Source organism: Trematomus bernacchii, unplaced genomic scaffold, assembly GCF_902827165.1.
Source record: "Trematomus bernacchii unplaced genomic scaffold, fTreBer1.1, whole genome shotgun sequence".
Taxonomy (NCBI): Eukaryota; Metazoa; Chordata; class Actinopteri; order Perciformes; family Nototheniidae; genus Trematomus; species Trematomus bernacchii.
Window position 1 is genome coordinate 2506231 of NW_022987477.1, and position 10000 is coordinate 2516230.

Genomic DNA, 10000 nt, shown 5'->3' on the forward strand with positions numbered 1-10000 from the left:
GGAGCAAAAATATGTAGACAGAGCAGGACTCTTCTACACTCCATAACAAATTAGAAAAGATGCCATAAAAAAATAGTTTAATGCCTTTTTGGTTTTTCATCTGTAGCAAAATGTGACTATAAGTGCATTATGTTGCACAGCCTTGTGTTGTGCAATGATCCTCGTATGACTAATGATATCACTGATGTGTGAAAAACCTGGCATTATTGGCAGTTTAAAAAGAAAAGTCTGCTGTTGTGTTCACTTGGAAACTCCATTAATACAGAATAGATACCAGAGTGTGGTATTTGACACACAGTACATGTTTACTGTACAGGCAGATCAGGGGTGTCCATCCATGATGTCCTATCTACTAACTTTTCTCTCTATCTTACAGTCCCCTCGATTAGATTTTGAGCTGCCAGCTAATTCACATGGTGGGCTGGAAAAAAACACATTTGTTTTTTAGGGCAATAGCTCCCCCTGTTGCCACAAATAACAAAATGTCCGACATAGTTTAACAAAATAACCCAGATGTTGGCCTCCGGTTTTAATACAACATAAACCTGACATATGTTCAGAGAAAACAATCAATAATGCTAACGCTGATGTCTGATACAGAATTATTATGAATTTGACGACAGTCTGATAAGAGTGGGGAAGTAACACATGCAGGACAGTGGTGTTGTTTTTTGTACAAGTTTATATGGCTTAGGAGGTGTAATTACTGCATCAATGTAAACTAGAAATCCAAATCAGGTTACTTATGGTATGAAGCTGGCAATATAATGTTGTATCCTCCCAGTTTTGTTCAGTGGCTCTTTGCTGATGTATAAGGGAGAAAAAAAGGGCTGAAACTAAAGATTATATTCATTGATGAATCATGTGTAATGTTGTCCCAGTATTCTTTCCCTTTCTTGTCCATCTGTCCTTCTTTCTAATTAAAGCAACAATGTCAAAAAAATATCTTCAAGAAAATAAGTCCGAAAATGGTGGGGAAAAGAATGGTGGTCGTTCAGTGTTTCCCAGCCCAAGATAATGTCTTTACAGGTCTTGTTTCATCCACAACTCTATCTTTCCAGGTGAAGATGAATGTAATCCTGACCTCACCTAGCATGTTTTGAGCTTAAGTCATTGTTTCTCGGCATGTCTGCAGACGCAGTGTGTCTGTGGTCACCGAGGTGGTTTCAGGAGCTCCTGCAGGTCTCCCTGGGGTGCCAGCTGGAAGGGAAGCAGCAGCCTGTTGTTCGCCTGGCTGCAGAGCGCTGCACAGCTCTCCATCAGCAGCAGACACACCTCGTCATGACTTCGTTCTGCAGCCTGCTCAAGCATTAACAAATACAGGCATGTGGTTGGGGTCAGAGACAATGTTGTTGGAAAGCCTCAATATGTTACTATGGTAGATTGAGTCATGGAGTTTTATAAAGGGTTGACATACAATCTTTGAGCAGATGTTTATTTGGTGGTGCAGTTTATTTTATACTGGTACTTCTGTACCTTATGTAGAGGAGAAGAACCGTCGTCATCGCAGAGCATTGGGTCTGCTCGGTGCTGAAGCAGGAGTCTGGATACGTGCATGTAACTATTTTGTTATGCAAAATGGCGACTGACAGACCACAATGTTCGTGTTGCACTAATCCAGTCTCCTCTCCCAGTGTTTACCAGACGCTGAGTGAAATTGATTTTGAGCGAGGTTTGCATTCACCTGTCATAAACCATAGTCTAGAGTTCTGAAAATACATAACATGTATTAAATGATTTTTTTTCACCTTGGCAATAGTTTTCTGGAAGTACAGTGCTGTGTGTCATTCTTCTATGCAGGTATCTGGTCTGCTGCTATGGATGGGGACTTGGAGAGGGTCAAGTCTTTGACCCAGAAGACTCTACTGGTTACACAGCTCTGGTGAGTTCTCTGGGAATATGTTTGTGTGCAGCATCAAGTGTTTTAATCCATCTAAAATGATTGTATCATTTGTTGTGTGTTTTATCTCAGCACTATGCAAGTCGCAGTGGTCATCACGCTGTCTGCAAGTTTCTTCTTGAGAGTGGTGCTTGTGCATCTCCCCAGACACCAGGCGGTGCCACGCCACTCCATCGATCAGCTTACTGCGGTCATCTGGATGTGGTCAGACTCCTGCTTCAGCACCGAGCAGACCCAATGCTCTGCGATGACGACGGTTCTTCTCCTCCACACCTGGATACTCCCTCATGCGGGGTGGAGCTGCAGGTGTATCCACAACCCTCACATGATCCTGCTGAGTTCTGTTAATTTATGATTAGATTATCTAGATTCTTGTGAAGGCTTTGAAAAAACATTTATGATATGCACTTCCTTCTCCAGGGTGCAAAGATTACACATTAGACAGAGATCTTCAGTCACTGTTGGTGTGTTTCCTCGTTCCATTTGATTCTGTACGCTCAACACCCATTTGATAACTCAGAAGTAAACTTTAAAGAGAGTTCAGCCTCCTGACAGCCTGGTGGAAAAAAACTGTTCTTTAGTCGGGAAGAAAGTCGTGTGTGTGTGTGTGTGTGTGTGTGTGTGTGTGTGGTGTGTGTGTGTGGTGTGTGTGTGTGTGTGTGTGTGTGGTGTGTGTGTGTGTGTGTGTGTGTGTGTGTGTGTGTGTGTGTGTGTGTGTGTGTGTGTGTGTGTGTGTGTGTGTGTGTGTGTGTGTGTGTGTGTGTGTGTGTGTGTGTGTGTGTGTGTGTGTGTGTGTGTGTGTGTGTGTGTGTGTGTGTGTGTGTGTGTGTGTGTGTGTGTGGTGTGTGTGTGTGTGTGTGTGTGTGTGTGTGTGTGTGTGTGTGTGTGTGTGTGTGTGTGTGTGTGTGTGTGTGTGTGTGTGTGTGTGTGTGTGTGTGTGTGGCAATATTCAGACACAAACCTAAACAGATGTGTATTAAATCAGCATGAAGGCTCTAACGGGGCTGAAATACAGGGATGTCTGAGAAACTCAGGAGAAAAAAGATTTTACAGATTACATTTTACATAAACTTTTAGACAGATTTTAATATGAGAATGCAACCATTAAGTATTGCACTTTTCAAACAGGGTATCAGGTACAACTAATGTGATTTTACTCCACAACATTTATTTAACAGCTTTAGCTACAAAATGCATCTCTACAAATCTAACTAGTAGACTAACTCTTTGAGTCACAAAAGATTATAATGATATACATATAAAGGACATTTTTCTGCACAATGATTACTTTGACCTTTTATACTTTAAATACATTTGGCTGATAACCCTTTCTTATTTTTATCAAAGTAACATTTGAATGCAGGACTTTCTACTTGTAATGAAGTATTTTGACAATAATGTTTTGGTGCTCAAGTAAAGCCTCTGGAGCTGCAGGTGAATCCAAAACCCTCTCATGATCCAGGTGAGTTTGGTTCATTTCTGAAGAAATCATTTCCAAATTGTTGTTCAGGCAAAAATACAAATAAATGTATGAAATGCACTTCTTTCTCCAGGGTAAAAGTATTTTCTTATACATAGTTTTATATTAAATTAAAATAATCAATAACAAATAACAGTTTGTTCTTTTATTATTATTATTTGTATTTATTTGTTCTTTCTCTCTATTGTAGTAGTGTGGTAACAGAATATGATACATCTTCACAGGTGATATCTTTGTGTGTGGAGTGGAGTTATACAAGCTGTTTTTTAGGCAACAGTAAATGTAATATATTCCATACTTGAATAACTAGTCAGTCATCAACATTTGATCTATTTTTCCTTCCTTGTCTCCAGGTAAAGTGTGTGCAATCAGAGCTGAACGTGGACGATGTTGTCAGTGACAGAAGTCTGAAGGTAACCACTATTTAATCAGTAATGTTATATGTTTACACCTCTGTCATTATCTTTGGCTTCACTCAGGAAAGTTGGCAGTCACTTTTTTATATCTGAACATGTGTTATCATTTTATAATGATTTATTCCAGCCAAGATTACAACTATTTTAGAAATCAAACTTCACTAAAGAAAATCAAACGCTACACACAAGAACCAGAGGACATATTTTGAGATTTGTAATGCTTTCTTTATTATTTATTTAAAAGGAATGCGTTCAACTTGCTGCTACCCAACACCAAATATCTGTATCTCTGTGTGACAGATTCAAAATCATTGTTTAATCATTTCAGGATAAAGAAGAAGAGCATTTTAATATCAGACTGCTGCCTTTAAGTATTACACTGTTGAAAAAGGTCATGTCAACGTTAAAAAGTGCCGAGGGGGTCGTCTTTGGTTTTTCCCACTTCAATGTTGACCAGCTCAACCTTTCCTCCATCACCAGGAAGTTGTTGGAAAACACCCAGATGAATGTAGCTCTCCCCTCCAACCGAGACCTGCAGGAAAGAGAGGGAAATAAAAATATAAATCTGATAAATGTGAAGCTTCTGTCAAACTGCAGTAAACTGTCCTGCGATGAATTGGACCTGGCATTAGATTTAAAGAGCCCTATTCTGCTGTTTGGGTTTGTGTCTCTTTCCTGTGTGTTCTATAGGTTTTAGTGCATGTAGTCTGCAAAGGCTAAAATCCCTGTCTTCCCTCCAGAGGGAGTTTCTGTCCGTACGCCCCCCCCCCCCCCCCCCCCCCCCCAAAATGTATTTGGTTAATTGATTATTCTTGTATATGATATAAAGACAAACACGCTATCTGAGGCTTTCATGCTTTTTTTTTCATGAATCACAATATTCCTTACCTTTATGGTGAAGTTCTTTCTTCCCATCATTTGTTGCCGGTATTGCACTGCTTTGTACACCCCATAGTTTTGGCTGGTTTCTGTCTGCACTTGAAGCTTCACCTGTGTAAAAATGAAATCAAAATGTATCATTAGGCCAGACCAGAGGGTAGTCTGTGGAGCTTGTGAAGAATGAACGTAGATTGAGAACTCACCGGAGCACAAATCTTCTGAGTTGAATCAGTAGCGTCCTCTGGAGGGCTCCATCCTGAATTATCTTGACTTGCCATTGTCACTAAGAGAAGTTAGTCAACTGTCAAGGGTCTCAAGTGTTTTGACTCATTATCAGATGCATGCATGTATTTATAGAGAGCCCACACCTGGATACTCCCTCATGCGGGGGTGGAGCTGCAGGTGTATCCACAACCCTCACATGATCCTGCTGAGTTCTGTTAATTTATGATTAGATTATCTAGATTCTTGTGAAGGCTTTGAAAAAACATTTATGATATGCACTTCCTTCTCCAGGGTGCAAAGTCTTTACTTATGCAGTTTACATAGTTTTATATTTATTCAAATTAATCAATAATAAATCACTGTTTTTTTATATTATTATTATGATAATCAGTATCAACAACTCCACAAGTATGGAGTTTTATGTTGCTTTACTTAAAATATGTGTTATCCAAATAAAACACTTAACTTCCTCTCTGAGCATCCTCACATCAAATACATTTCCTTCTCCAGGGAAGTGATAAGGAATACAAATGCTCAGCTGAGGTTTCTGGAGATCCGTGTTCCACAGGCCGCGAGCAGTTTCCCCTCCAAGCAGTTAACTGTCTGACACTTCCTTCCAGAGCCCCGGAAACTGGCAAAACACATTTCATATACTTATTACAGAATAAAGGTGTCATATTATGATTGGATATGTGTATTTCTGAGTGAGGTGCTGTTGATTGGAGTACAGGCGAGCCCACGTCTCTTGGCTTCGCCCAGGTCCAGTGTTCTTCCCAAGGTCATCCAGGCCCTACACTACACTGACTGTCTGTTTTCTCCTGTCACGTGCTAAGCTCTGAACTGCTCGTGCCTGGCACAGTGCCCTCTCCTGAAAGTAGCATAAATGCAGTTCCCTTCCGTGCGTGCGTGCGTGCATGTGTTTCTGTATGTCTAAGGACAGATATTGTCACTGTGACACCCTTGCAATATTCAGACACAAACCTAAACAGATGTGTATTAAATCAGCATGAAGGCTCTAACGGGGCTGAAATAGAGGGATGTCTGAGAAACTCTGGAGAAAAAAGATTTTACAGATTACATTTTACATAAACTTTTAGACAGATTTTAATATGAGAATGCAACCATTAAGTATTGCACTTTTCAAACAGGGTATCAGGTACAACTAATGTGATTTTACTCCACAACATTTATTTAACAGCTTTAGCTACAAAATGCATCTCTACAAATCTAACTAGTAGACTAACTCTTTGAGTCACAAAAGATTATAATGATATACATATAAAGGACATTTTTCTGCACAATGATTACTTTGACCTTTTATACTTTAAATACATTTGGCTGATAACCCTTTCTTATTTTTATCAAAGTAACATTTGAATGCAGGACTTTCTACTTGTAATGAAGTATTTTGACAATAATGTTTTGGTGCTCAAGTAAAGCCTCTGGAGCTGCAGGTGAATCCAAAACCCTCTCATGATCCAGGTGAGTTTGGTTCATTTCTGAAGAAATCATTTCCAAATTGTTGTTCAGGCAAAAATACAAATAAATGTATGAAATGCACTTCTTTCTCCAGGGTAAAAGTATTTTCTTATACATAGTTTTATATTAAATTAAAAATAATCAATAACAAACAACAGTTTGTTCTTTTATTATTATTATTTGTATTTATTTGTTCTTTCTCTTCTCTATTGTAGTAGTGTGGTAACAGAATATGATACATCTTCACAGGTGATATCTTTGTGTGTGGAGTGGAGTTATACAAGCTGTTTTTTAGGCAATAGTAAATGTAATATATTCCATACTTAAACAACTAGTCAGTCATCAACATTTGATTTATTTGTCCTTCCTTGTCTCCAGGTAAAGTGTGTGCAATCAGAGCTGAACGTGGACAATGTTGTCAGTGACAGAAGTCTGAAGGTAACCACTATTTAATCAGTAATGTTATATGTTTACACCTCTGTCATTATCTTTGGCTTCACTCAGGAAAGTTGGCAGTCACTTTCTTATATCTGAACAATGTGTGAAACCTGTTTTCCTCCTTAGAGGCACTTATCAAGTAACTGAGAGTGAAACATGTTTCCTGGTTTTTGTAATCAAAGCTCAACATGAGTATCTGTATCTGTTTTAAGATGCATAAAAACTAAAGGGTTACCTTTTTATCATTTATAATGATTTATTCCAGCCAAGATTACAACTATTTTAGAAATCAGACTTCACTAAAGAAAATCAAACGCTACACACAAGAACCAGAGGACATATTTTGAGATTTGTAATGCTTTCTTTATTATGTATTTAAAAGGAATGCGTTCAACTTGCTGCTACCCAACACCAAATATCTGTATCTCTGTGTGACAGATTCAAAATCATTGTTTAATCATTTCAGGATAAAGAAGAAGAGCATTTTAATATCAGACTGCTGCCTTTAAGTATTACACTGTTGAAAAGGTCATGTCAACGTTAACACATGCAGACGATGTCGTGTTTGGTTTTTCCCACTTCAACGTGGTCCAGCTGAACCTTTCCTCCTTTACCAGGAAGTGGACAGACAACCCTCTGATGAATGTAGTCCTCCTCTCCAACAAAGACCTGCAGGAAAGAGAGGGAAAATGTCACATCTGAAAATATAAATCTGATAAATGTGAAGCTTCTGTCAAACTGCAGTAAACTGTCCTGCAATGAATTGGACCTGGCATTAGATTTAAAGAGCCCTGTTCTGCTGTTTGGGTTTGTGTCTCTTTCCTGTGTGTTCTATAGGTTTTAGTGCATGTAGTCTGCAAAGGCTAAAATCCCTGTCTTCCCTCCAGAGGGAGTTTCTGTCTGTACGCCCCCCCCCCCAAAATGTATTTGGTTAATTGATTATTCTTGTATATGATATAAAGACAAACACGCTATCTGAGGCTTTCATGCTTTTTTCTTCATAAATCACAATATTCCTTACCTTTATGCTGAGGTTTTGTCCTTCCACAAGTTGTTTCTTGAAATGCACTGCCTTGTACACCGCATACTTTTTGCCGGTTTCTTTCTCCACTTGACCCTTCACCTGTGTAAAAATGAAGTACAAATGTATCATTAGGCCAGACCAGAGGGTAGTCTGTGGAGCTTGTGAAGAATGAACGTAGATTGAGAACTCACCGCATCACAAATCTTCTGAGTTTCCTCAGTAGCGTCCACTGTCTCGCCCCATCCTCCTAACATAGCTTTATCTGCCATTGTCACTAAGAGAAGTTAGTCAACTGTCAAGGGTCTCAAGTGTTTTGACTTTTTACCAAATGCATGCTTGTATTTATACAGAGAGCCCACACCTGGATACTCCCTCATGCGGGGTGGAGCTGCAGGTGTATCCACAACCCTCACATGATCCTGCTGAGTTCTGTTAATTTATGATTAGATTATCTAGATTCTTGTGAAGGCTTTGAAAAAACATTTATGAAATGCACTTCCTTCTCCAGGGTGCAAAGTCTTTACTTTTGCAGTTTACATAGTTTTATATTTATTCAAATTAATCAATAATAAATCACTGTTTTTTTATATTATTATTATGATAATCAGTATCAACAACTCCACAAGTATGGAGTTTTATGTTGCATTACTTAAAATATGTGTTATCCAAATAAAACACTTAACCTCCTCTCTGAGCATCCTCACATCAACACCCAACTGCATATCACTGTATTATGAATGAATGTAACACATAGTGTATAATCATTTTTGAAATAAATAAGTAAAGCATTTTATATGAGACTGCAGAGAATTGTTCATGTCAGGAAAGTAGCGATGCAGGTCTTCAGTCACTGTTGGTGTGTTTCCTCGTTCCATTTGACTCTGTATGCTCCCCACTTGTTGGATAACTCTCACTTTGATAACATTTGAGAAATACATTTCCTTCTCCAGGGAAGTCAAAGTCAACTTTCTTTTAGAAGTCAATAAAAGCAAATGCAACATAAGAGCCACAACAAATACATGGAGATTCTTTTTTTCTGCTTCACTAACTATCTTCATCTCTGTGTGAATAGATGACACATTAGACAAAGGTCTTCAGACACTGTTGGTGTGTTTCCTTGTTCCGTTTGACTCACCCACCCATTTGATAACTCATGAGTAAAACAAATGCATTTCCTTCTCCAGGAAAGTCAACTTTATAGAGAGTTCAGAGAGTTATAGAGAGTTCAGCCTCCTGACAGCCTGGTGGAAAAAACTGTTCTTTAGTCGGGAAGAAAGTAGAGTGTGTGTGTGTGTGTGTGTGTGTGTGTGTGTGTGTGTGTGTGTGTGTGTGTGTGTGTGTGTGTGTGTGTGTGTGTGTGTGTGTGTGTGTGTGTGTGTGTGTGTGTGTGTGTGTGTGTGTGTGTGTGTGTGTGTGTGTGTGTGTGTCTGTATGTCAATGGACAGATATTGTCACTGTGACACCCTTGCAATATTCAGACACAAACCTAAACAGATGTATTAAATCAGCATGAAGGCTCTAACAGGGCTGAAATAGAGGGATGTCTGAGACACTCTGGAGAAAAAAGATTTTACAGATTACATTTTACATAAACTTTTAGACAGATTTTAATATGAGAATGCAACCATTAAGTATTGCACTTTTCAAACAGGGTATCAGGTACAAATAATGTGATTTGTTTGTGAATGTTTTGGTGCTCAAGTAAAGCCTCTGGAGCTGCAGGTGAATCCAAAACCCTTTCAAACCTATGTTTTGTATAGGAGAATGTATTTCTGATAAACTAATATTTTATCAAGCGGTAAATGATGAATTAATATAACATTTAGAATCATTAAGAAGGGGTTATATCCACAGGGACAAGCTCACCTTTAACTTACAATATCATTTCTATGCTATGGACTGATGAGTATATGATTCTTGCATGTTAAATGACTAACACAAACCTTCAAAATGATAATGTGTATGTGTCAGGAAGGCTCCCAAATAATTCTGAGGGGCCTATCCTATTTTTGTGATTAAATGATAATGTGCTAATCCATTACTTTGAGTTGTCATCTCTCAGAAAACATCCCTATCGGGTGTTGTGCCGATAACTAGGCCAGCTCTCAAGGCCAAGGGTCAGAGAGAAAGGGTCACACACTCCGGGTGCAGAGAGCACC

General features: G+C 38.9%; 1 protein-coding gene and 1 pseudogene across 1 annotated transcript in view; one reads left to right on the forward strand and one right to left on the reverse strand.

Annotated features, from left to right (window-relative positions):
* The window catches only part of LOC117497078 (cystatin-B-like), a 22684-nt gene extending 14509 nt beyond the window's left edge, over positions 1 to 8175 (reverse strand). Inside the window, exon 1 of the mRNA XM_034148970.1 lies at positions 8120 to 8175. The gene's annotated coding sequence lies outside the window, so the exon portion shown is untranslated. The remainder of the gene's footprint in view (positions 1 to 8119) is intronic.
* On the forward strand, positions 1579 to 2516 carry LOC117497747 (annotated as a pseudogene).
* Positions 8176 to 10000: the final 1825 nt, after the last annotated feature.